Source organism: Aethalodelphis obliquidens, unplaced genomic scaffold (genome assembly GCF_003676395.1).
Source record: "Aethalodelphis obliquidens isolate GAN/ISIS:26980383/991018 unplaced genomic scaffold, ASM367639v1 scaffold84, whole genome shotgun sequence".
In the NCBI taxonomy this organism is placed as follows: Eukaryota; Metazoa; Chordata; class Mammalia; order Artiodactyla; family Delphinidae; genus Aethalodelphis; species Aethalodelphis obliquidens.
The window spans coordinates 4506818-4534713 of NW_020838028.1; the positions used below are offsets into that span (position 1 = coordinate 4506818).

The following is a 27896-nucleotide window of genomic DNA, read 5'->3' on the forward strand; positions in this document are numbered from 1 at the left end:
ATTTCCTAATGACTAAATATTTGCCCTATTTTGGCAGTGCTAATCAGCTCACCTGCAGATAGGTTGTCCAGTGTATTTACTTTTTGCTTTTGTTTTGGGCAAGGGTCAAATAGCTTATGATGGGCCCCTTTTTAAAAGCATTAGTGATATATTTATTTAAATAATATTCTCACTTAAGTTATATGGGGACAGGCAGGATAAGGTATCAATCTGCCAATGGATAGGCTGATTTCACATGATCTCTCCACTAAAAATTATGAAATAGGAAATGGAAAACATTAAGATTTCTTTAGAATTCTCTTTTACGGTTATACACATTGCCCTACACCTACCATTCTATGCTTAAGATTGCTATGATAGAAAAGCAGGATGGTAGAAAATGACTGGGGGTAAAGTGCAAGAAAATGGAATGAATGAGAGAGCCACTTATAATTTGTTCAGATTTAAGTACTGGATTATCGATTTGCTAATAGGATGGTTCCCCCCCCCCATGGAAAATATATGCAAAGCTGACATATAATTTTTGTTTTTTTTAAATTGCTATATATTACTATACCTTACTTGTCTAAAAGACATTCAGCCAACAACCTCTCACCTCTGTATTATAACCAAGAAGCAGGAAGTAAGGGGGAAGGCTGTAATAAACCAAATGAGAAATTAAAAGTTTTGTCCTCTAGTGCTCACCCAGAAAACAACCCTTTGGATTTTCAGTCAGTCTCTGTTTTCCCTGCCTGTGGCAGCATAGAAGCAACAGATTAGAAAGGAAGACAAGGCAGGTAATAGAAAGCACAATGATAGCATAAGAAGTAGAATAATGAATATGAAGGAAGTGACAGCTGAATAATGAGGGAAGTGACAGAAAAAAATGCAAAAGCAGATTAAAGACCTTAAAAAATTTAGGCATCTGAGGGTATCTATTATATATACAAACAAATTACACATCTGAATAAGGGAATATCTTTTATATGATACTAAGGAGTTTAGATAAGTAATTAGAAGTCATTAAAGACCTTTAAGTGTTAGAATAACACAGTCAGATTTAAATTTTAGTTTTAATCAAGCAGACAAGGAATATTTAGCAAGAACAATACTACCTGGGCTGGTACTAGGGCCACAGAGGTGAACAAGTTACACTCCCTGTTCTCGTGGGGTTTACAATGTGGAGAAGAAATTATAGAAGGAGTCAAAGGCACGAGAACAAGCAGAGGAATGGCTAAAATACAGAAGATGTTAAAGAGGTAAAAGCAACAAGACTTAGATGTGGATGTGGAAGGTGACAGGATGCCAAGATTCTAAGATGAGTCCTGATTTCCAATGTGGGCAGCGGGGTAGGTCATGATGACATTAAGCAGGATATGAGAAACAAGAGGAAAAATGTATTTTAGGGAAAGGATGAGTTCACGTTTGAGATGTTTACGGGACAGCCGGAAGTCAGAAATACTGTTGTGGAGTTCTAAAGAAAATTCTTGGCATTATCACTGATGGTTAATTTTATGTGTCAAACTGACTAAGCTAATGTCTGCTAGGATTACCGGTGAAACATTATTTCTGGGTGTGTCTGTGAACATGTTTCTGGAAGAGATGAGCATTTGAATCAGTAGACTGAGTAAAGTTCGGTGTGGGTAGGCATCATCCAGTCCATCAAGGGTCCAAATGGAACAAAAAGGCAGAGGGAGAGCAGATTCTCTCTCTCTTCTGGAGCTGGGATACCCACCTCCTCCTGCCCTCAGACATCAGAACTCCTGTTTCTGGGGCCTTTGGGCTCTGCCACTTGCACCAGGGGCCCCCAGGTTCTCAGGTCTTTGATCTCAGGCTGGGAGTTACAACATTGTCTCTCCTGGTTCTCAGACCTTTGGACTTTTAGTCTGAATTATACCATTGGCTTTCCTGGTTTACTAGCTTACAGATGACACACTGTGGTGTATCTCAGCCTCTAGGATCACGTGAGCCAATTCCCATAATAAATCTCACATATACAGCTCCTACTGGTTCTGTTTCTCTGGAGAACCCTAACTAGTACACTCATGTATACATGATGAGGGAAGCTGGAGGTGAACATGAGAATACTGTATATAGAGTGAAAAGAAGATGAAGTCCAGGAACTTGAAACATCTATGTTTAAAATATGCATAGACGAGGACAAGTTAGAAAAGATATTGAGAAGGATTTTGTTCAAGGAATAGGAAGAGAATTAGGAGAGAATAGTGCTATGAAAACTAAGTAAAAGGTCAAGTAAGGTGAGTGTTGAGAAACGATTTTTGGATTTGACAACTAGGGCATCTTTAGTAAGCAGTGAAAGGGGGAACCAAATTCTAAAGGTTTGAAAAGTGAATGAAAATGGACAGAATGGGGAGAGCAATTGCAGACTTTCTCAAGAGGCTTGGCTATGAGGGTACGGCTGACAGTCTCTAAAATGGCCACCTGGTATCCATACCTTTGTGAAACCTCCTCCCCCTGAGTGTGAGCTGGACTTAGCAGCTTGTTTCTAGTGACTAGAATATAGCAAAAGTGATAGAATGTCACTTCCCAGATTGGGTTACAAAAAGACTAGATTCTGCCTTACTCACCCTTTCTTGTACACTCTGCTCATTCCAATGAAAACCATCTGCCATGCTGTGGGCTGTTCTGCAGAGAGGCCCACATGGCAAAGAACGCTGGAGGCTTCTAGCCAATACCCATTAAGGAAATGAGTCCCTTGGTCCAACAACCTGCAAGGAACTAAACCCTGTCATTACCAGATGAATGAACTTAGAAATGGATCCTCCTCTAGACAAGCTTCGAGATGACGGTCACCCCAGCAGATATCTTGATTACAGTCTTGTGGGAAACCCTGAGCCAGAGGACCTAGCTAAGCCATACCAGGGCTCTTGAGCCCCAGGAACAGTTATTTTTAAGTGCTAAGTATTAAGGCGATAGGTTAGACAGCAATGGATAACAAATACAGAAGATAAGGTGTGAGACAGTGATGCCCTAAGAAGAAAAGATTTTGGAAAGAGACTTTTTTTTTAAGATCAGAGAAATTCAAGCATTTTATATGCTGAAGAGCCAGTACAGACAGTTTGAAATTAAATCAGGGAGGAAAGATAATTAATCGGTAGAGCAAAAAGAGATGAGAGGGTATCAAACAACAGCCTTGTTACTCCAAGTGTGGTCTGTGGACCAGCAATATCAGCATCGCCTGGAAGGTTGTCAGAACTGCATAATCTCTGGTCCCACTCCAGACCTGCTGAATCAGCATTTTAACAAGATCCCCTGATTATTCATGTGCACTGACCCAGAACACAAGTAAACAAAATAGACCCAGTCAGTAGGAAGGTAATCTCCACTTGACACTAGAGGGACTAGAGAAAGAGATGGTACTATAAATAAATTTGTAGATGAAGTTGAGAAAGTGAGAACTTGTTCACAAACATTGCTTCAGTATTTTCTATAAAATACGAATTCATTCAGAGCACAGAGCTTGAAATGAGTGGCAAAGAATTACAAAAACTACTAAAATGGATGGAAAAGGAAACTGGCCCAGAAAAATGTATAAGTATTTTGCAAAGAAGTACTAGGAGCTCAGCTGAGATGGGAGAGTAAGAATTTGCTGGGTGTGGGTTTAAATGGTTTCTGCAGTATTTCTCAGCAGCCTGTGTATAGCACCAGAAAAGGCAGATAGCAGAATCACTGCAAAGATGTGGTAGTAGATGGGAATTCCCTGGTGGTCCAGTGGTTAGGACTCTGAGCTTCCACTGCAGGGGGCATGGGTTCGATTCCTGGTTGGGGAACTAAGATCCCACATGTCGTACAGTGTGGCCAAAAAAAAAAAAAAAAAAAGATGAGGTGGTAGAAATGGGATGGCAAGTTGAAATAATGCACTAGAACATCTTGGCTGCAAAGGAAAAGAAGCTGAGCCCAAGCTGGGAAACACAAGATTTAATTGACTAGTGTCTAGAAGTGAATATGAAGAAACAATAAGAATACTGGGAAAATAGACAATTATATTTGGAAACCAAAATAAAAGAATACAAGATTTCAGAGGTGAAAAACTTGGACTGTGAAAATACTTCATCTTTCCCCTCCATTCTAAGTCCCTCTAAACAACAGAACAGATATAAAAATTGTAACCATATCATTTAACAAGCTCAACGTAAGGTTATGATTGGTGAACTATGTTATCCCTTTAAAACTTATTAAGTGAGGGAAGTAGTTCTGTTGCCCCATTGAAATCTCCAGCAGGCCCCCAAGACTCTCTTGGTCTGTCTTTGGAAGTAGACTCTTATGTTCACTTTAAGTCACCAAACAGTCTGAATATGGAAATTAGTATGGTCAATTCTTTGCAGGAATAATAATTCTAAAACTGATTTGGAATGAAATCCTCTCTTCTCTTACAGTTAGGGCCAGCTTCAGGCAGGCCTCCTGACACGTGAAAGAGGAGATGTCATGACTTTCTTTTCCTTCTTTGTGTTTCCTCCCTCAGCGTGCTACTCATAACTTATGGTCCCTTGAGGGTTGGGCCACAAAGAGAGAGGAAAAGAAAGGGGACACAGAAAGTTCTCATTTGACAGATACTGTTATAAGTGACCTCCTTCTCTCCAGGTCTTGCAGGTGTTCAAAGTGGACTCTCTCATGGGTGTTCTGTAGGTCCTTTGCTGTGTTTATCCAATTGCATGTGCTGTGATGAATTCATTTTCCTCAGTGGGCCCTGCTACTTCTCCTCTAGAATCTCAGCCCACTCGCACAGACCCCCTCTTGAGAGGGTGTCTCCTTTTCCTATGGCAGAAGCACTGGAACACTTTTTAAAAAATATTTATTTATTTATTTTTGGCTGCGTTGGGTCTTCGTTGCCACATGCGGGCCTCACATTGTCGTGGCTTCTCTTGTTGCAGAGCATGGGCTCTAGGCGTGCGGGCTTCAGTAGTTGCGGCACGTGGGCCCAGTAGTTGTGGCTTGCGGGCTTAGTTGTCTTCCTGGACCAGGGATCGTACCCATGTCCCCTGCACTGGCAGGTGGATTCTCAACCACTGTGCCACCAGGGAAGTCCCTGGAATGCTTTTAAAATGACCCTTGGCTGATATCCCTCCCAAGAGTTCTACACTTCATCCCTGATGGTTGTGCACTTTGGTTTGTGTCAGAAAGGAATGCAGTTACTTCTCAAAGCAGAAACATCTCTCTGTGGCTCTGCCCTGACTCCCCAGCCCAATGGCAGATGCCAGACCAACGTGCTTCTCAAACTCCAGGGAACACATATCAAGCTCTCCAGTGGTCCCTTGAAGTCTACTCTGGCTAGGCTTGAGGGGATGAGGGAGTGGAGGGTTGTAGGACAGGAGTAGAATTAACATTATGGCAGTAGCTCTCCCCACAAAATCTCTCCACACATTTTCTCCCTCCTCTATTTTCTTAACCTGTTTATACCTTCATCGTGGGTCTGTTTTCTAACTGCTTTTCAATCTCCTGCTTTGAAAATCTGTATATGAGTCTATCACTTCACTTTGGGATCTGATTATCTACTGTCTTATGGTCTGGGTCAGAACTTCCAATTTCACAACCAGTCACACTATAAATAAATTCACGACAGTGTTGAAAGCAAGTAAAGATGCTCTTGGTGGGCCAAAAATTATGAAGCATCCCTCAAGGCAAAAAGTAGCTGGACTCAGTTTGAGGAAACAACCAAAGCCCAAAACAAAGAAAAAAGAGGACTGTTAAAAATATGGGAGTGGGACTTCCCTGGTGGTGCAGTGGTTAAGAATCCGCCTGGGGGCTTCCCTGGTGGTACAGTGGTTGAGAGTCCGCCTACCGATGCAGGGGACACGGGTTCGTGCCCCGGTCCGGGAAGATCCCACATGTCGCGGAGTGGCTGGGCCCGTGAGCCACGGCCGCTGAGCGTGCGCGTCCGGAGCCTGTGCTCCGCAACGGGAGAGGCCACAACAGTGAGAGGCCCGCGTACCGCAAAAAAAAAAAAAAAAAAAAAAAATCCGCCTGCCATGCAGGGGACATGGGTTCGAGCCCTGGTCTGGGAAGATCCCACATGCCGCAGAGCAGCTAAGCCCGTGCACCACAACTACTGAGCCTGCGCTCTAGAGCCCATGAGCCACAACTACTGAGCCCACGTGCCACAACTACTGAAGCCCACGCAGCTAGAGCCCGTGCTCTGCAACAAGAGAAGTCACTCCAATGAGAAGCCCATGCACCACAGCGAAGAGTAGCTCCCACTCGCCGCAACTAGAGGAAGCCTGCGTGCAGCAATGAAGACGCAACGCAGCCAAAACTAAAATTAACTAATTAACTTAAAAAAATATGGGAGAGGTTTTAGGGATGCTAAAGGTTCAGGAGGACTGTACAGGGGGAGCAAGAGAGAGCCCAATGAAACTGTCAGAAATACTGGTTGGAGTACAAGTAGCCAGAGAGCTTAGGTCCTCCCCCTTCTTGGTTTATGCCAAATGGCAAATAGTGGAAACACACAGATCTCACATAGTCTAGCCATTCTACTCCTAGATATTTACCCAAGAGAACTGAAAACATATGTCTATACAAAGACCTGTACGTGAACATTCATAGCAACATTCCTGATAAAAGCCAAAAATTGGAAACAGTCCAAACATTCATCAACTCACTGATAAATGAATAAACAAAAAAATGGTATACCCGTACAAAGAATACTACTCAACAATAAACAGGAATTAGCAGCTGACACATGCAACAATGGGGATGAACCTCAAATTATTATGCTAAGTCAAAGAAGCCAGACACAAAGATTACATATTGTATGATTGCAGTTACATGAAATTTCTAGAAAAGGCAAAACTATGGAGATAGAAAATCAATGTGTGCCTGAAGCTGAGCGAGAGAGGGGATTGACTGCAAAAGGACATAATGACATTTTAGAGGATGATGAAAGAGTTCCAAAACTGAATTGTAGTGGTGGCTACACAATTGTATAAATTTGTAAAAGATTATTGAAAAATCATCCACTTACAATGGGTTTATTGTATGGCATATAAATTATATACCTCAATAAAACTGTAAAACAAAACCTTATTGGTTACTACCAAAATAGAAATAGAGTGTGTAACTCCTAAACAGTTAAAATAAAAATGAAATCAATAAAATCTGATTAACAGAAAGCAAAACAGGGATAAAATGAAACGAGAACATGTACATAATAAATATAATGGTAAAATTTCTCCAAACTTATAACTGTGAACATCAAAAATGGATTAATTTGCTAATTAAAAATGGACTACCCTTTTAAAAACTTAGGTATACATTAAAATTCTAAGCGTTATCTCTATACAAATCAACACACAGACGAGCTCAAGGAGGCAACATGGTCCTGACTGTGGCTTTGGGAAGGGGCTGGTTGAAGGACGTCAAGGAACGTCAAGATCAGGGTGTTGGATGTAAGTACAGGCACACCTCGGAGACACTGCAGGTTTAGTTCCAGACCACTGCAAGAAAGCAAATGTTACAATAAAGTGAGTCACACTAACTTTTTGGCTTTCTAATGCATATAAAAGTTATGTTTACCCTATACTGTAGTCTATTATGTGTGCAAGAGCATTATGTCTAAAAAAAAGCAATGTACATATCTTAATTAAAAAATACTTTATTGGGCTTCCCTGGTGGCGCAGTGGTTGCAAGTCCGCCTGCTGATGCAGGGGACACGGGTTCGTGACCCGGTCCGGGAGGATCCCATATGCCGCGGAGCGGCTGGGCCCGTGAGCCATGGCCCCTGAGCCTGCGCGTCCGGAGCCTGTGCTCCGCAACGGGAGAGGCCACAACAGTGAGAGGCCCACGTACCGCAAGACAAAAACAAACTTTATTGCTAAAAAATGCTAACCATCGTCTGAGCCTTCAGTGAGTCATAAATTTTTTTTTGCTGGTGAAGGGTCTTGACTCAATGCTGATGGCTGCTGCCTGATCAGGGTTGTGTTTGCTGAAGTCTGGGTGGCAATTTCTTAAAATAAAACAATAATGAAGTTTGCTGCATCAACTGACTCTTCCTTTCACAAACAATTTCTCTGCAGCAGGCAGTGCTGTTTGGATAGCCTTTTACCCACAATAGGACATCTTTCAAAATTGGAGTCAATCCTCTCAAACCCTACCGCTGCTTTATCAATCAAATTTATGTAATATTCTAAGTCCTTTGTTGTTATTTCAACAAGTTTCACAGCATCTTCACCAGGAATAGATTTCCTCTCAAGAAACCACTTTCTTTGCTCATCCATAGGAAGCAACTCCTCATCCATTAGTTTTACCATAAGATTGCAGCAGTTCATTCCCATCTTCAGGCCTCACTTCTAACTCTTGTTCTCTTGCCATTTCCACCACATCTGCAGTTACTTCCTCCACTGAAGTCTTAAACCCCTCAAAGTCATCTGTGAGGGTTGGAATCAACTTCTTCCAAATTCCTGTTAATGTTAATATGTGGACTTCTTCCCATGAATCATGAATGCTCTGAATGGCATCTAGAATGGTGAATCCTTTCCAGAAAGTTTTCAATTAACTTTGCTTAGATCCATCAGAGAAATCACTATCTATGGCAGTTATAGCCTTATGAATTGTATTTCTTAAATAATAAGTCTTGAAAGTCTAAATTATTCCTTGATGCATGGGTTGCAGAATGGATATTGTGTTAGCAGGCCTGAATACAACATTACTCTCATTGTACATTTCCATCAGAGCTCTTGGGTGACCAGGTGTATTGTCAACAAACAGTCATTTTTTAATTTTTTATTCATTTAAGTCTATTTAATTATTTATTTTTTGGCAGTGTCGGGTCTTAGTTGTGGCACATGGGTTCTTCATTGTGGTGCTTGGGCTTCTCTCTAGTTGTGGCACGCAGGCTTAGTTGCCCTGCAGCATGTGGGATCTTAGTTCCCCTACCAGGGGTCAAACCGGCGTCCTCTGCATTGCAAGATGGATTTTTAACCACTGGACCACCAGGGAAGTCCCCTATTGTCAACAAACAGTCATGTTTTGAAAGGAACCTTTTTTTCTGAGCAGTAGGTCTCAATGATGGGCTTAAAATACTCAGCAGAAGTGTTGTAAACAGATGTGCTGTCATCCAAGCTTTTTTGTTCCATTTATAGAACAGAGGCAGAGTAGATTTAGAATGCTTAAGGGCCCTAGGATTTTCAGAAGGGTAAATGAGCACTGGCTTCAACTTAAGGTCACCAGCTGCATTAGCCCCTAATAAGAGAGTCAGCCTGTCCTTTGAAGCTTTCAAGCCAGGCATTGACTTCTCCTCCCTAGCCATGAAAGTCCTAGAGGCATCTTCTTCCGGTGAAAGGCTGGTTTATCTATATTGAAAGTCTGTTGTTTAGTGTAGCCACCTTCATTATTTATCTTAGCTAGATCTTCTGGATAACTTGCTGCAGCTTCTATATCAGCACTTACTGCTTCACCTGTGCTTTTGTATTATGGAGAGTTTCTTGCCTTCAACCTCATGAACCAACGTCTGCTAGCTTCAAACTTTTCTTCCACAGCTTCCTTACCTCTCTCAGACTTCATAGAATTGAAGAAAGTTGGGTCCTTGCTCTGCATTAGGCTTCGGCTTAAGGGGAATGTTGTGACTGGTTTGATCTTCTACCCAGACCACCAAAACTTTCTCCATAACAGCAATAAGGCTATTTTGCTTTCTTAACATTCCTGTGTTCACTGAAGTAGCAGTAACTTGTCTGTTTGGTGCAAGAGGCCTAGGCTTCAGCCTGTCTTGGCTTTCCACATGCCTACCTCACTAAGGTTAATCATTTCTACCTTTTGATTTAAAGTGAGAGATATGCAACTTCCTTTCACTTGAACACTTACAGGCCATTGTAGGGTTATTAATTGGTCTAATTTCAATAGTGTTATTTCTCAGGGTACAGGGAGGCCCAAGGGGAGGGAGAGAAATGGAGGGATGGCTAGTCAGTGCCATCTTTATATGGGCTGGTGGCACTTCAAAACAATTAAAATAGTAACACCGAAGTTCACTGATCACAGATCACCATAACAAATAATAACGGAAAAGTTTGAAATATTGTGAGAATCACCAAAATGTGGCACAGAGACAAAAAGTGAGCAAATGCTGTTGGAAGAATGGCGCCAATAGACTTGCTCCACGTAGGGTTGCCACAAACTTTCAATTTGTAAAAAACACAGTATCTGTAAAGCGCAGACAAAGCAAAGTGCAATAAAATGAGGTATGCTTGCATTGAAACTGTCTGCAATGATTATGGAATTCGGGCTGGAGAGTGAGATTGAGGGGGATTCTCTGGGAGGTAGGACAATGATAGCAATAAGGAATGTTAAAGGGTGGAATCAGTGGTGTGTCCCTGGAAGAAGGAAGTGTTTTTGCATTAGAGTGGAAGAATGATGGTTAAAATTGACAAAGAGAAAGGCAGAGAAAGATGACTCCTCCTCTCAGGCCTTTGCTTTGTGGGGTATGAGAGAAGGAGCAACCTCTTCTCCATGGGCCTCTAGTGAAAATGGTGTGATAAGAAGGCAGCCAGTGAAAGCATGGGTTGGGGGAGACAGAAATAGAGAGGGTATGTAAGAGCTAGGTCTGGATTTGCTAGTACGTAAGAGAATTTCGACCTACATTAAGCAAATAAGGAATTCCTGGATCTTATGAAATAAAAAGTCTCAGAAAAAGCATTGCAGGGTCGGTAAGATGACTTTACGAGATCATCAGAGAAGGATCATGCTTGCTTCTTGAGACACCATTCTTAGCACCTGGCTTTTGACCTCATCGTACCAAGATGGCTCCTGTAATGCCAGACATCATGTCCTATTTACAGAAGGAAGAAGAGAAAAAGGGCAAAAGTGTGTGCCAGGTTGAGTCTTTCCCTTTTAATAGCAAAATAATAGTTTTTCTGGAAACTCTGAAGTAGACTTGTGTCTACATCTCATTAGCTAAAATCATGTCAAATGACCACTCCTAGCTTTAAAGGAGCTTGAAAAATCAAAATTGTTTGACCTGGGGCACATTGATATTCCAAGTAAAATTGGTATTCTGTTAGTAAAGAATAAGAGGTAATAGAATTCTGGATATGTAGTAAGTGAACACCAGAGTATTCATGTATTACGATCTCATGTTGTTCTGAAAGGTACTTAAGGAGGTTTTACAAAGATGTTAAAAACATAGCAAAGATTTTAAGAAGTCTTAGAGATAGGGACTTCCCTGGTGGTCCAGTGGTAAAGAATCCACCTTCCAGTGCAGGGGATGCAGGTTCGATCCCTGGTTGGGGAACTAAGATCCTACATGCCGCAGGGCAGCTAAACCCGCGCGCCACAACTACTGAGCCCTTGAGCCCTTGTGCCACCACGGCACAACTAGAGAGAGAAAACCCGCACGCCACATCCAGAGAGAAGCTCGCATGTCGCAACTAGAGAGAAGCCCACGCGCCTCAACGAAGACCCGACATAGCCAAAAAAATAAAAAGAAAAAATTTTTTAAAAGTCTTAGAGAAAAAGCAAAGGAGAAATAAAAATAAGATCATACATTGGAGATGGAAGTGGGCTTCATTCACAGAAGTTGCTCTAAGCTTTCTAGCAGCCAATTCAAAGAGGAAAGCACTTTTAAAAGGAAACTCCGTGTCGTTAGAAAAGGGTTTGTTTGGTTGGTTGGCTGGTTGGTTGGTTGTTGGGGGGAGTGCTCCAAAAGGCATAGTAAAAGGGCTAGGATGGGTGGGCAACCACCAGAGGTAGAGTGATTTATTGGGGAGAAAGTACAGAGCAGTAGCATGACAGCAGTACTTCAAAAGACAGAGTGTAAATACTGGTGGAGGAGGGAGATCATGGTTTGCCATTGTGAGAGTGATTGAAAATGACAGAGATTAGAAGCATGTTAGTATCAATTGGCTTTGAGGTTCAACACTGCTCCAGGCTAAGGCCTCTGATGGTGTCAGACCTGATGAGGCTGAAGTCTAGACCTCTGTCAAGAGTCTGCAGCCTTCCTCTTATACACATTAGAACAGTGCATGGTCTGTGTTGTGAGCTCCTCAGGAGACATCCGGCCAGATGAGAGGGACGCGGTTCCTAAAGTGTTCTCTTGCTGAGTAACTGAGAGAGGAGGAGGCAGAAAGGTGTGTTAGTTCCAAGGATCTCACTTCTCAGTGTAGTTTGGGCCCAATGTGACTTAAAAGCTATAGTTTCCACTTAAGGAAATTAAAACTCTCTTCCATGTGCAAGTAGTACTCACATTCCTAAAGCTGTCTCTCCACAAACAAAAGTTTGTGGGTACTTGCACCACTTCCATAGATGGTAATAATATAAGTACTATTGATTCCAAGACATGATTGTATTTAGCTTATTTATCTGTGTGTCTTTTTTTAACATCTGCAGTATGTTCTAAATGAATAAGGGTCTAGTGTTTTAAATTCCTAGCATCTAGGACAATGCCTGATAAATAAATAATAATAAACAGGGCTTAACAAATAAACATTTAGTTCTTTGTCGTTTTTGTATCTTTTATTTGCTTCTCATAGTATTTTAAAAACAGCATTATGGAAAATTCTGGGGACTTCCCTGGTGATCCAGTGGTTATGACTCCTCATTTCTACTGCAGGGGGCGCAGGTTCGATCCCTGGTCAGGGAACAAAGATCCTGCATGCTGTGCAGCACGGCCAAGAAATTTAAAAAAAAAAAAAAAAAAAAAAGGAAAGAAAAGAAAAGAAAAGAAAAATCTGGATGAAGCCATAAAATAGCTTATTAAAGAAATTATTAATTTTTTTAAAAACCTGGTACAAAAGCTATTTCCAGAGCTAAGTGCTTTGGAATATCAGATTTTCTTTTTGCAAACAAATAAAATTTAAAAAGTTAAAAATCCACATTCTGAATATACCTCTGATATTAGAATTTTAGAAAACAAATAATGCTGTGAACATACTGCTGCTCTAGTTGTCATGTAAGTACAAGGAAATGTTAGAAATTCTTTGTTGAAGTATCTTTCCTCTCAGTAGGTTCTTCCTGACTCTTCCCACGAGGCATACTATTGTCCATCGTCATCTGAAATCCATTTTCTTTTCTAAATGTTCCTCTTAAATTTGGCAATAACATATGAAAAGCAATGTTAATTAAGTATATCTTTCTTTTAAGACTTTAGCCAATAGTGTGGTGGTTCCTCAAAAAATTAAACATAGATTTACAATGATCCAACAATTCCACATCTGGAGATATACCCAAAATAACCGAAAGCAGCCATTTGAACAGATACTTGTACGTTAGTGTTCAGAGCAGCATTATCCACAATAGCCAAAAGGAGGAAGCAATCTGAGTGTCTGTCAACAGATGAATGGATTAAAAAATGTGCTATATATATTTTACTCTCAAAAAGGAAGGAAATTCTGACATACGCTACAACATGGATGAACCTTGAAAACATTAAGTGAACTAAGCCAGTCACAAAAGGGCAGATAGCATGTGATTCCACTTGCATGAGGTGCTCAGAGCAGTCAAATTCATAGAGACAGAAAGCAGAACCATGGTTGCCAGAGGCTGGGGTGGGTGTGAAGGGGGAATGGGGAGTTATTATTTAATGGGTACAGAGTTTCAGTTTGGGAAGATGAGAAAAGCTCTAGAGATGGATGGTGGTGATGGTTGCACAAGAATGTGAATGTACTTAATGCCCCTGAACTTAAAAATGGCTGTATGTGTAAAAATGGTTAAAATGCAAATTTTATGTTATGTATATTTTACCACAATCAATCAATTAATCAATAAGACTTTAGCTCATGTAAAGATCTAAACAGTTACAAAATTAAAGGGAAAAAATCACCATTTTAATAGTTATAACTAAAGCAATAAATAAAAAGTGACCATAGCTTTGTGTCACTAAAACTTAATAGCAGAGAGTAATCTATTACAACATAAAATCACCTGGAAACAACGATTGCTGCAGAAAAAACTCCATTCTAAACATCTGTATTAGGTTAGCTATGATAAGATGTCAGGTTGTATTTGGTAGAAGTGAAAGATTTGTTGCAGAAATTTAGAATCAGATAGTTGTATCCCAAAATAACCACAAATGTTAAAAAGTCAGTTCTTAACAAATTAATCTGTAGATTCACCCCCATTCTGATCAAAATCTCAGCAGGATTTCTTGTAGATATCAGCAAGCTGATTCTAAAATTTTTTATGTAAAGGCAAAGGAACAAGTATAGCCAAAACAATTTTGAAAAAGAAGTTGGAGGACTCACACTATCTGATTTCAAGATTTACTATAAATCTATAGTAATCAAGACAGTGTGGTTTTGGCCAAAGGATAGACATATAGATCAATGGAACATACAGAGTCCAGAATTAAATCCTCAAAAATATGGTCAATTAATTTTTGACAGTGGTACAAAGGCAATTCAATGGAGAAAGGTTAGTCTTTTCAACAAATTGTGCTAGAACAATTGAATCCACATGCAAAATATAAACTTGATTCATACCTGACACTTTATATAAAAATTTGCTTAAAATGGATCATAGACCTAAAGCAAAATTTTAAACCATTAGAGGAACGCATAGGAGGAAATCTTTGTGACACTGGGTTAGGCAAACTGTTCTTAGGTATGACATCGAAACCATAGTTCTTAAAAGAAAAAAATGATCATTGGACTTCATCAAAACTAAAATTTTTCCTCTTTCAAAAACCTCAAAGAAAATGAAGATAAGCAACAGATTGCAAGAAAATATTTGCAACTTACATATATGGAAAAGGACTTGTAAACAGATGTAAAAAGAGCTCTTTAAACTCAATAATTAGATACAATGGAATATTATTCAGCCATTAAAAGGAATGCAACTTTGATATATGGTACAACATGGATGGACATTGAAACACTATGCTTAGGGAAATAAGCCAGACACAGAAGGACAAACATTCATTTATATGAGGCACCTAGAATAGGAAAATTAATAGAGACAAAAGGTAGAATAGAGGTTACTAGAGACTAGGGGAAGGTAGGGGAAAGGGGGTGTTAGTGTTTAATGGGTACAGAGTTTTTGTTGGAGCTAATGAAAAACTTTTGGATATAGGTAATGGTGATGGTTATACAACATTGTGATTGTATTTAATACCAGTGAATTATATAATTATAAATGGTTTAAAAAGTTAAATATTATATATATTTTACTAAAATTTTGAAAACATTAATAAAAAATAACCACATTTTTTAAAATGCACAAAAGTTTTGAACAGATACGTCACCAAAGTAGATGTACAAATGGCTAACAAGCCCATGAAAAACTGCTCAACATTGTTCATCATAAAGGAAATGCAAATTGAAAACACAATGAGATGCTGCTATATACTCACAAGAATGACTGTAGTTAAAAAAAAAAAAGAAGACTGACATACCAAGTGCTGATGCATATTTGGAGCACCTAGAACTCACATACACAGCTGGTAGAAATGCAAAATGGTATGGAACTTTGGGAAGATGTTAGGCAGTTTCTTATAAATTTGAACATAAAATGCCACATGACCCAACAATCCCAGTCCTAAGTATTTACCCAAGAGAAATGAAAATTTATATTCGCACAAAACCCTGCATGCAAATGTTTATAGCAGCTTTATTCACATCACCAGACTTGGAAACAACTCAGTGTCCTTATACTGGGGAATGGATAAACCACCTGGGAATTCTACTCAGCAATAAAAAGGAACAAACTATTGACACAAGGAATAGCACTGATGAATCTCAAAAGCATTATTCTAAGTGAAAGAAGCTGGACTGAAAAAGCTATATACATATATCTGTATGATTCCATCTATATAAAATGGTAGAAAGGGCAACTCTAGGGGTGGAGAACAGATCAGTAGTTGCCAGGAGTTAGAGATTGAGGGGAAGTTTGACTACAAAAGGGCTGAATGAAGGAAACTTTTTGGGTGATGAAATTGTTGTACATCTTTACTATTCCGGTGGTTCTGTGACTCTATGCGTTAGTCAAAACTCAAAGTAGAGTGAATTTTACTGTATTAAATTAAAATATAAGTTTTTAGAAATAATCACATATATGATAATGAAAAGTGTAGTTAATAATAATAATAATCCTACCAAAACGAGATGTGTAGGAGTGGAGACGTAGTACCTTCAAGTACATACCCCCAGGTAGAAAATCCACAAACTGGAGGATAATTACAATTTCAGAGGTTCTCCCCAAGGAGCAACAGGTCAGAGCCCCACATTAACCTCCACAGCCCAGGGTCCTGCACCACGAAGACAAGCCCCCAGAATGTATGGCTTTGAAGGCCAGCAGGGCTTAATTTCAGGAGAGATACAGGGTTGTGGGAAGTAAAGACTCAACTCTTAAAGGGCATACACAAAATCTCACCCGCTCTGAGATGCAGAGCAGATGCAGTAATTTGAAAGGAACCTTGGTCAGATGAACTTGCTGCTATTGGAGAGTCTCACAGAGAGTAAGGAGGCTATTGGGACTCACCTGGGGGCAAAGACGCTGGCAGCTGCCATTGTGGGAAGCTCATCCTACCACCAGGACACTGGTGGTGGCAAGAGCTATTTTGGAATCCATCCTCTAGCTTATTGGCACTGAAACCTGGTCCCATGCACCAGCTGGTCAACACAAGTCCTGGGATACCCCCAAACCAAGCAGCTAGCTGGGGAGGGACACAGCCGCACCAACAAGCAGGCCAGCTGCCTTAGGACCCCCTGAGTCCCAGCTGCCCCAGACCTGGTCCCACCCACCAGAGGGCCCAGGACCAGGCACCACATACCAGTGGGCCAGAACCCAGGCATCGCAACTAGTCATCTGACACAGCCCTGCCCACCTGCAGTCCAACACCAGCTCCAGGAGCCCCGTGCCCCACAGCCAGAGACCCCAGGACCCTGCTTCACTTATCAGTGGGCCAGCACTAGGCCTGGGACCTGGCCTCCACTCCCAGGGGGTGGGTACCAGTTCTGGGACCCCTGTGGTCCCACAGTCAGCCCTGCAGCTAGCCATGTCAAGACCCAGTGCCTCCAGCAGGCTGGCACCACCCTAGGATTCCATGGACCCCCACCTCACCCACCAGTAGGCTGACAACAGTTCAAGGATACCTTGGGCTCCTCAGACAGCTGCCCCAGGATCTGGCCCTGACCACCAGCAGGTCAACATTAGCTCTAGGACCCCTGGTCCTGCAGCCAGCTGCCTTGTGACCTGGCCTTGCCCACCAGCAGGCTGGCACCAGGCATGGGACTCCCTTGGCCATGCAGACAGCCATGCCAGGATGTGGCCTTGTCCATGAGTGGCCTGCAGCCTCTGCACAAGGCAGGGCCTGGCAACCAAACAGGCTGGGGACCAGTTATGCCTACCACACCACCCACAGTAGTCAGCTCACCACAACAGAAGGATACATGCAGCCCACATAGAGGGCACCCCTAGAGCACAGAGATCTGGTTACCAAAGGGAGTATGCTTCTGGGCCCCATGGGACATCTCTCCAAAACTGGGAAATGTAACCAAACTACCAAATACATAAAAATAAAATTAGGCAAAATGAGGTGACAGAGGAATATGTTTCAAATGAAGGAACAAGATAAAACTCCAGAAGAAGAACTAACTAAAGTTGAAGTAAACAATCTACCCCCAAAAGAGTTCAAGGTAATGTTCATAAAGATGCTCAAAGAACTCAGGAGAAGAATGGATAAACACAGTAAGAAGTTAAAAGTTTCTAACGAAGAGTCAGAAAATATAAAAAAGAACCAAACAGAGCTGAAGAATATAATAACTGAAATTAAAAAAATACGGTGGAAGGAATCAGCAGTAGATTCAGATGAAACAGAGGAATGAATGGATCAGCGACCTGGAAGACAGAATAGTGGAAGTCACTCAAGCTGAACAGAAAAAAGAAAAAAGAATTCTAAAAAATGAGGACATTTTTTAAGAAACCTCTGGGAGAACATCAAGCATACTAACATTCACATTTTAGGGGTCCCAGAAGGAGAACAGAGGGAGAAAGCAGTAGAGAACATATTTGAAGACATAATAGCTGAAAAATTCTCTAACCTAGGAAAGGTAACAGATATCCAGGTCCAGGAAGCACCGAGAGTCCCAAAGAGGATCCACCTATAGAGGACCACACAAAGACACGTTGTAATTAAAATGGCAAAAATGAAAAATAAAGAAAGCATGTTAAAAACAGCAAGGGTTGGACTTCCCTGGTGGTGCAGTGGTTAAGAATCCGCCTGCCAATGCAGCGGACACAGGTTCAAGCTCTGGCCTGGGAAGATCCCACATGCCATGGAACAACTAAACCTGTGCACCACAGCTACTAAGCCTGCACTCTAGAGCCCGTGTGCCGCAACTACTGAGCCCGTGAGCCACAACTACTGAAGTCCACGTGCCTAGAGCCATTGTTCCGCAACAAGAGAAGCCACGATGATGAGAAGCCCGCACACCACAATGGAGTAGCCCCCGCTTGCCACAACTAGAGAAAGCCCGCGTGCAGCAACGAAGACCCAGTGCAGCCAAAAATAAATAAATAAAATAAATAAATTTAAAAACAACAAGGGAAAAGCAACAAGCTATGCACGAGAAAACTCCCATACAGCTATCAGCTGACTTTCCAGCAAAAACTCGGCAGGCCAGAAAGGAGTGGCATAATATATTTAAAGTGATGAAAGGGAAAAATCTACAACCAAGAATACTCTACCTAGCAAGGTTATCATTCAGATTTGAAGGAGAGATGAAAAGTTTTACAAACAAGCAAAAGCTAAAAGAGTTCAGCACCACAAATCTGGCTTTATGAGAAAGAGACTTCTCTAAGCAGAAAATAAAAGACCACAACTAGACTATGAAAATTAGGAAAGGAAAAATCTCACTGGTAAAGGCAAATATACAGTGAAGGTAGTAGATCAGCCATGTATAAAGCTAGAAGGAAGGTAAAAAGGCAAAAGCAGTAAAATCATCTATATCCACAATAAATAGTTAAGAGTTACAAAAACCAAAAAGGTGTAAAATATAATGTCAAAAACAGTAGAGTTAATACTTATCTTTCTCAAGGTATTCCAAAAACTTGCAGAGAAAGAAATACTTCCAAACTCATTCTATGAGTACAGCATCACCCTGATACCAAAACCAGACAGAGATAGCACAAAAAAAGAAAATTATAGGCCAATATCACTGATGAACATAAATGTAAAAACCCTCAACAAAATATTAGCAAACTAAATTCAACAATACTTAAAAGAATCATATACTGTGATCAAGTGGGATTTATCCCAGGGTTGCAAGGATGGATCAGTATCTGCAAATCAATCAGTGTGGTATACAAATTGTGTGATATACAAATCAGTGTGATTAACAAGTTGAAGAATAAAAAGTATATGATCATCTCAATAGATCTGGAAAAAGCATTTGACATAATTCAACATCCATTTATGATAAAAACTCTCAACAAAGTGGGAATATACTTCAACATAATAAAGGCCATATATGGCAAACCCTCAGCTGACATCATGCTTAATGGTGAAAAGCTGAAAGCATTTCCTCTAAGACCAGGAACAAGACAAGGATGCCTACTCTCACCACTTTTATTCAACGTAGCTTTGGAAGTCCTAGCCACAACAATCAGACAAGAAAAATAAAAGGAATCCTAATTGGAAAGGAAGAAGTAAAACTGTCACTGAAAAGATACTACACATAGAAAATTCCAAAGATGCCATCAAAAACTGCTGGAACTCCTCAAGGAATTTGGTAAAGTTTCAGTATACAAAATCAATATACAGAAATTTGTTGTATTTCTATACACTAACAATGAACTATTAGAAAGAGAAATTAAGAAAACAATCCCATTTACAATCACATCAAAAAGAATAAAATACCTAGGAATAAATCTATCTATGGAGGTAAAAGACCTGTACTCACAAAACTATCAGAAGCTGATGAAGGAAACTGAAGATGACACAAACAGATGGGAAGATATACTGCAGAACTAGAACAAATAAATCTAAAATTTGTACAGAAACACAAAAGACTCCAAATAGCCAAAACAACCTTGAGGAAGAAAAAGCTGGAGACGTTATGCTTCCTGATTCCAAAATATACTATAAAGCCCCAGTAATCATAACAGTATGGTACTGGGACAAAAACAAACACACAGATCAATGGAACAGAATAGTAGGCCCAGAAATGAACCCACACTTATATGGGCAATTAATCTACAACAAAGGAGCAAGAATATACAATGGAGAAAAGACAGCCTCTCTAATAAATAGTGTTGGGAAAACTGGAGAGCTACATGCAAAAGAATCAGTCTGGAATGCTTTCTCACACCACACACAAAAATTAACTCAAAATGGATTAGAGACTTAAATGTAAGACCTGAAACCATAAAACTTCTAGAAGGAAACATAAGCAGTATGATCTTTGACATTGGTCTTAGCAATATGCTTTGGATATACCTTCTCAGGCAAGGGAAACAGAAGCAAAATAAACAAATGGGACTACATCAAACTAAAAAGCTTTCACACAGCGAAGGAAATTGTCAGCAGAAGAGAAAGCCTGCCTACTGAATGGGAGAAGATATTTGCAAATGATATATTTGATAAAGGGTTAATGTCCAAAATATACAAAGAACTCATACAACTCCACATCAAAAAAACCAACCCAGTTAAAAAATGGTCAGAGTACATGAATAAACATTTTTCCAGAGAAGACATATGGATGGTGAACAGACACATGAAAAGATGCTCAACATCACTCACCATCAGGGAAATGCAAATCAAAACCACAAATATCACCTCACACCTGCCAGAATGGCTATTATCAAAAAGACAACAAATAACAAGTGTTAGCAAGGATGTGGAGAAAAGGGAATCCTTGTCCACTGTTGGTGGGAATGTAAATTGGTGTAGCCACTATGAAAAACAGTAAGGATATCCCTCAAAAGATTAAAAATAGAACTACCATATGATCCAGCAATTCCATGTCTGGGTATTTACTCAGAAAAAACAAAAACACTAATTCAAAAAGACATATGCACCCCAGTATTCACAGCAACATTATTTACAATAGCCAAGATACAGAAGCAAACTAAGTGCCCGCCAACTGAGGAATGGATAAAAAATGTGATATATATACACACACACATATATATACAGTGGAATATTACTCAGCCATAAAAAAGAAGCCTTGCCACTTGCGACAACATGGATGGACCTGGAGGGTATTATCCTAAGTGAAATAAGTCAGACAGAGAAAGACAGATACTGTATGATTTCACTTATATGTGGGATCTAAAAAACAAAGTAAATGGATGAACAAACATAACTAAATAGAAACAAACTCACAGATATAGAGAACAAACAGGTGGTTGCCAGAGAGGAGGGCAGTGGAAGGAGGAGAGAAATAGGTAAGAGAGATTGAGGGATACAAACTTCCAGTTATAAAATAAATAAAATGTACAGCTATGAAATGTACAGTGTGGGGAATACAGTGAGTAATTATGTAATATTTTTGTATGGTGATAGGTGGTAACTAGACTTATCATGTTGATAATTTTGAAATGTATAGAAATATCGAATCACTATGTTGTATGCCAGGAACTAATATAGTGTTATAGGTCAATTATACTTCTAAAACAAACAAGCAAGCAAACAAACTTATAGGAAAAAAGATCAGATTTGTGTTTACCAGAGGTTGGAGGGATGGGGGAGGCACAACTGGATGAAGGCAGTCAAAAGGTATAAACATCCAGTTACAGAATAAATAAGTACTAAGGCTGTAATGTACAACATGGTAAATACAATTAACACTGCTGTACATTTACATGAAAGTTGTTAAGAGAGTAAATCTTAAGAGTTCTCATCACAAGGAAAACATTTTTTTCTATTTCTTTAATTTTGTATCTCTATGATATGATGGATGTTCACTAAACTTATTGCAGTAATCATTTTGTGATGTATGTAAGTCAAATCATTTTGCTGTACACCTTAAACTTATACAGTGCTGTATGTCAATTATGTCTCAATAAAGCTTGAAGGAAAAAAATAATCCTGTAGATCAATTGAGGTGATTAGTGAAACAATGAGTATATGATCAAGAAACATGAAAAATATCAACACAGATACTGCACAGTATGTGAGGAGATGTGCTAATGTAAACATTTTGCCAGGTGTGATAAAGACAAGGTGATTCTGCACCAAAAGCTGTCTTTCAAATATGCATTGGTAAGTGGATCACTATACTACTGCAAAGATAAACCCAAACCATATTTTAAAGAATACTATAGAATTAACCACTATATGACATACGAAGAGCCATAATAATATATGAACAAATTTTGCCAACAGATTAGTTATTCTGCTATCTGATAAAACTAAAAGGCAGTGGAAAAAATGCCTTGCTATTAAAAACACCAGAGAAATTTATCTGGGAGTTGGGGGAGGTGCAGTATGTGCCACTAGCAGAGGAGCTGAAAGCAAATGTGGAAACTCAAAACCATCAAAGTAAAGCTGCTTATCCTCCTAGCAACTGGCATGACTTCATATACATGAAATCTTACTTGGACATCTTATCACATAGAAATGCTTTGATGTCAGTTTAGAATCAAGGACTTCTATATGCTTCTTAAATAACCAGAGGTTTCTATCTCCATAAACTGTTATAAAGTTCTTTTGTTAAAATAAGTTAAGATTGATTTTTTAAATGATCACATCTAGGGACTTCCCTGGTGGCACAGGGGTTAAGAATCTGCCTGCCAATGTAGGGGACACAGTTTCAAGCCCTGCTCCGGGAAGATCCCACATGCCACGGAGCAACTAAGCCCATGCGCCACAACTACTGAGCCTACGCTCTAGAGGCCGCAAGCCAAAACTACTGAGCCTGTGTGCTGCAACTACTGAAGCCTGTGCACCTAGAGCACGTGCTCCACAACAAGAGAAGCCACCGCAATGAGAAGCCCACGCATCACAACGAAGAGCAGCCCCTGCTCGCCGCAACTAGAGAAAGCCCATGCAGCAACGAAGACCCAACGCAGCCAAAAATAAATAAATAAAATTATTTTTAAAAAATCACATCTAGTGTTTGTAAGGTGTATTAACTGTGTGAAGAATATATATGTGTGTGCACATATATATATGTATATCTCCTCATTTAAACTTAGGTTGGAATTTTAAGGATTTTAGAAACTTTCAAACCTATAAAATTCTGTTATTCCAAAGTAGTTCAAGAGTTTTATGGCAATTTAGTCATGGAAATACATACATTATAAACATTCTAATTAACTTTGGTACTTTTTCTCCATAATAACAAGAAATTATAGGATTTGTAGAGACCTACAGTTTAGGCAGCTGCTACCAACAGTGCATGGTATTTGAGCTGTGGACTTGATTCAAACAGCAACTGAGATTCCATCTCTCTCTCAGACCACACTATGTGGATAGAATGCTAGAATTTTAGAATTTTATACCTGGAAGGGACATGAGAGATTTTTTAGTACAATCCTCTCATTTTACAAGTAAGAAAACTGAGGACCAGAGAAGCTTAATGATAAATCATTTGACATATATTTAGATACCAAAAAACAACTAGATTAAAAATAGTTCCAGAGTAGGAAAACCAGAGCCAACTCAAATATGTTACAACCTTCAGCTGATTATATACCTCTCTCCTTGTTGTTTTCATCTAAAAGATAAATAATTTTTATTATCTGTAAACTTCTAGTTGTCTGAAGTGCACAGGGAACCCTGAGCAGAAGAAATCCCTGTGTTTGGCCTGGCTACCACATAGGAGCATCAGTGGGTCCAGGGAGGATGGGTTGCCTAAAAGTTCCACTAAGTTTTTAGGGCTTTCAACCCTCACTGGCATTCAGCTGCTGGTAAAAAGAAATGTTTACATAGTTTACTGTGTACTAACCATAGTACTTTATGTATATCAACCCACAATAATTCTACGAGGCAAGTATTAGTATCATTCCCATTTTATAGATGAGGAAACTGAGGTACAGTTTAAAAGGTTTAATAACTTGTCCAATGTTAACCAGGCAGTAGTAAATTGTAGAGCTGCGATTAGCAACTGTTAGTCTGGCTCTAGCCATTCTGTTGTTACCTCAGAAAAACTGCATCCTTTCTAAGGGCTTTACATATATCGATTTGTTTAACCTGCATAATAATCTTATAAATACCTAATATTATTAGCTCCATTTCATAGATGTGAAAGCTGAGGGACAGGTTAGGTAATTTGCCCAAGGTAACACAGCTAGTAAGTTTCAGAGCCAGAATTTGAATTCAAGCAAACTGCCTATGGATAACGCCCTTAACCACTGGTTAAGCAAACAGTTTTGTTTTGCTTATTGTCAAAATTTATTCATATTAAAATTTAAAAATATATTTAATCTGAGAAATATGAAGCAATAAATAACATGTAAAATATGTTACTTAAGTATATTACTGATATACTTTTGAGAATATATTAATGAAATGTACTGTTTAAATGGCAGTGTGTTTGCTGCAAGAAATCCTTGTAGGAATTGCTGGAGTTTTATTTATATTACTGCAAAAACCGATGCTAGTTCAATCACTTTCATATGAAGATATATGACAACAGATTGAAGTTTCTCCTTAAACATCTGTCTCCAAGATTATGTCTAAGGGAAATATTACTTTCACTAGTGAGAAATTTGACATTGCAGTTGTGTTTGTGCTATTGGCAGAAAGATTTGGGGCGCTTAATAAAATTTTCAGACGTTACAGTAGACTTTTCTGGGTCAAACATGTTAATATAAAAATGTTTAAAATATATTTGACTTTACTAGGGGTTCTAAGTGTAGCTATAGTATTTATATTTTGTATTGGAAGTCTATCAGATTACTTAATATATGATTGAGGATGAAACCTTTACAACTATGGAGTCTATTAACATGCTCCTTTTTATAATAAATACAACACCATTAACTTACTTGGTTATAGGATATGCACATGGAGTTGCTTTCCTTGCACTCCTCTCATATTAAAGATGCAGATGTGTGAAGGCACCCAACAGAGTTAGTGATGCAGTATGACTGCAGTTAACAAAGACTATTTCAGTTTTGAACACTCTGATTGCTAGGAATATCAAAGTTATGACCTTCTCAACAGCTAATCCCACCATACTACATTAAATATTCTCATAGACTGTAAATTTTGCCATTGAATATCTGTAAGATCTATAAGGATAAATATAAAAAACTTATCCCAGGGGCATGTGTTAAAAACTTAAAATGGAGCTAATAAGAACTAGTAGAAATGAAACAGAATTAATAAGAAAATACAGAGATAAAAGTGGAGTTGGGAAAGAACAGGAAACCTAAGGAGCAGAAAGTGTGTCAAATAGAAAACTAAAATAAAGGAGAAAAACTTGGAAACGAGCAATTGAAAAGGCAGTATCTGTAGAAAACAAAAGAAGGAAAACATAAGGAAAAATGAACATAAAATAATGAGAATGAAACCAAAACAAAATACTGAAGACCAGCAGATTAAAGAACACATTTTTAAAAACTTTTTATTTTATATTGGAGCATAGCCGATTAACAATGTTGTGATAGTTTCAGGTGCACAGCAAAGTGACTCAGCCATACATATACATGTATCCAATTCTCCCCCAAACTCCCCTCCCATCCAGGCTGCCACATAACATTGAGCAGTTTCCTGTGCTATACAGTAGGTTCTTGTTGGTTATCCACTTTAAATATAGCAATCTGTACATGTTGATTCTAGACTCCCTAACTATCCCTTTCCCCCATCCTTCCCCTCGGTAACCGTAAGTTCAAAGAAAACACTTTTAACAAAAAGACTTCTTTTTTTTTGGCTGCGCTGTGCAGCTTGCAGGATCTTGGTTCCCTGGCCAGGGATCTAACCCATGCGCCCTGCAATGGAAGCGCAGAGTCCTAACCACTGGACTGCCAGGGAAGTCCCCAAGAAAAATTTTTAACAAGAAAAAAAATCTATAAGAATGGTGCTATTTAATACTCAAATAGCTGTACATATAAAATATTCACTCCATTGTGTAGTAAGCAGATATCCTTTGCACCAAAGGGAAATCACAGTGCAGACCGCTAGGGCTTTGGAGAAAATCCATGTTCCCTTTTTAGATAATTATTCTCCTTTTTAGGAAGAGCTCCAGTCTTGCTATTTAGCCCTGGGTAGAGACTGAATGCCTAACCATGGGACATCAAGTGACCACAATAACTGAGCTTCCTTTTATGAAATGAGTGCTATTTGGACCACCAAATGATAAGGCTGATTGTGCTTGGCAGCAATCTATCACCGAGTGGAAATTGTATATGATATTGGATTTGAGCAAAGATGGAAGGCACAAGTAATTGCATGAAGTGTCCTTCAACAGTGACTCTTCCTCTCCTTCAATCTATATTTACAGCCTTATGGGAGATTCTTATAACTGGTTTATTGAGGAGGAAGGTGAAAAACCCAGGACTGGTTTACAAATGGTTCTTCATGATATACTGGCATCAAGCTGGATGGTTGTATCATTACAGTTCCAATGGAGAGGTGGCCCTGGAGGGCAGTAGTGGAGGGAAATTCTCTTAACGAGCATAATCGAGAGCAACACATTGGACTGTCCACCTCCTCTGGACTGAAACACGATCAGAAGTATGGATCTTCAGTGATTCGTGAGCACTTGCTAACATTTAGATTGGACTGTCAGGGACTTGGAGAGGACAAGGTTGGAAAATTGATACAAGAAGGTCTGGGGAAGAGCTATATGGATAGACCTCTCAGAACAGGCACAGGGTATATGAAGATATTTATGTTCCATGCAAATTCTTACCAAAGGGCATCACTTGAAGAGGAGGCTTTCAATAATCAGGTGGACAAAATGATGCTCCCTTGATGTCTGTAAACCACTGTCCCCAGCCACCCTAGTGCTTTCTCAATGGACCCATGTGCAAAGTGGCCATGTGGCTGAAATGGAGGCTCTGCATGGGCACAGCAATATTATCTGCTCACCAAGGCTGACCTTGTAGCCTTGTTACATTGTCACTGCTGAGTGCCTAACTAATCAACAGCACAGACCAACACTGGGTCTTCTGTTTGACACTCTTCATTGGAAGGACAAACCAGCTACCTGCTGATTCGTTGATTATATTGGACTACTTCCCTCGTGGAAGATGACAGAGATCTTTTCACTGAAATATATATGTGTATATATATATATATATATATATATTTATATATATGATATAGATTTGCCCTCCCTGCCTATAATGCTTCTGCAGGCACCACCGTCCATGGACTCACAAAATGCCTTATTCATTTTCATTCTATTCTGTACAACACTGCTTCTGATTAAGGGCCTGGCCAGATAGAACAGTGGAGTGGATTACTCAAGATTCAGTCAGTTTAAAGACAACATCCAGAAAGAATGTGGTTTCACATTTTACATCATCCACATCTTACATCTTAAAATGCAATATATGCTTTGAATCAGAGCCCAGTGTGTCGTGTGTCTCTCCCATAGCCAGACTAAACACGGGAATAAAAAGATGAAAGTGGGAGTGGCTCTTCTCACTATTATATGTAAAAACCTGATTGCAAAATTTTTGCTTTCCATCCTCCTAACATCAAACTACTGATCTGGAGATCTTGATTCCTGGGTTAAGAATGCTTCCAGGGCTTCCCTGGTGGCACAGTGGTTGAGAGTCTGCCTGTCGATGCAGGGGATGCGGGTTCGTGCCCCGGTCCAGGAAGATCCCACAAGCCGTGGAGCGGCTGGGCCTGTGAGCCATGGCCGCCGAGCCTGTGCGTCCAGAGCCTGTGCTACGCAACAGGAGAGGCCACAACAGTGAGAGGCCCGCGTACAGCAAAAAAAAAAAAAAAGGATGCTTCAAAAAGGGGCCACAACATGGTTCTTCTACTGGACTGGAAGATGAAACTGCCAGTTGGGCATTTACTGCTCCTCATGCTACTGAGTCAGCAGATCAGCTTTTTTTGGATGGAGAGATTGATC

General features: G+C 39.8%; 1 long non-coding RNA gene across 2 annotated transcripts in view; it reads right to left on the reverse strand.

Moving 5' to 3' along the window:
* Positions 1 to 27896, reverse strand: part of LOC113613058 (uncharacterized) — a 44690-nt gene that overhangs the window by 12718 nt on the left and 4076 nt on the right. Inside the window, exon 3 of one of the 2 annotated variants that reach the window (XR_003430069.1) lies at positions 6201 to 7430. The exons of the other annotated variant lie outside the window; for it this stretch is intronic. This is a non-coding gene — a long non-coding RNA (uncharacterized LOC113613058). Of the gene's footprint in view, positions 1 to 6200; positions 7431 to 27896 lie in introns of those variants that run through there. 2 annotated transcript variants of the gene reach the window in all.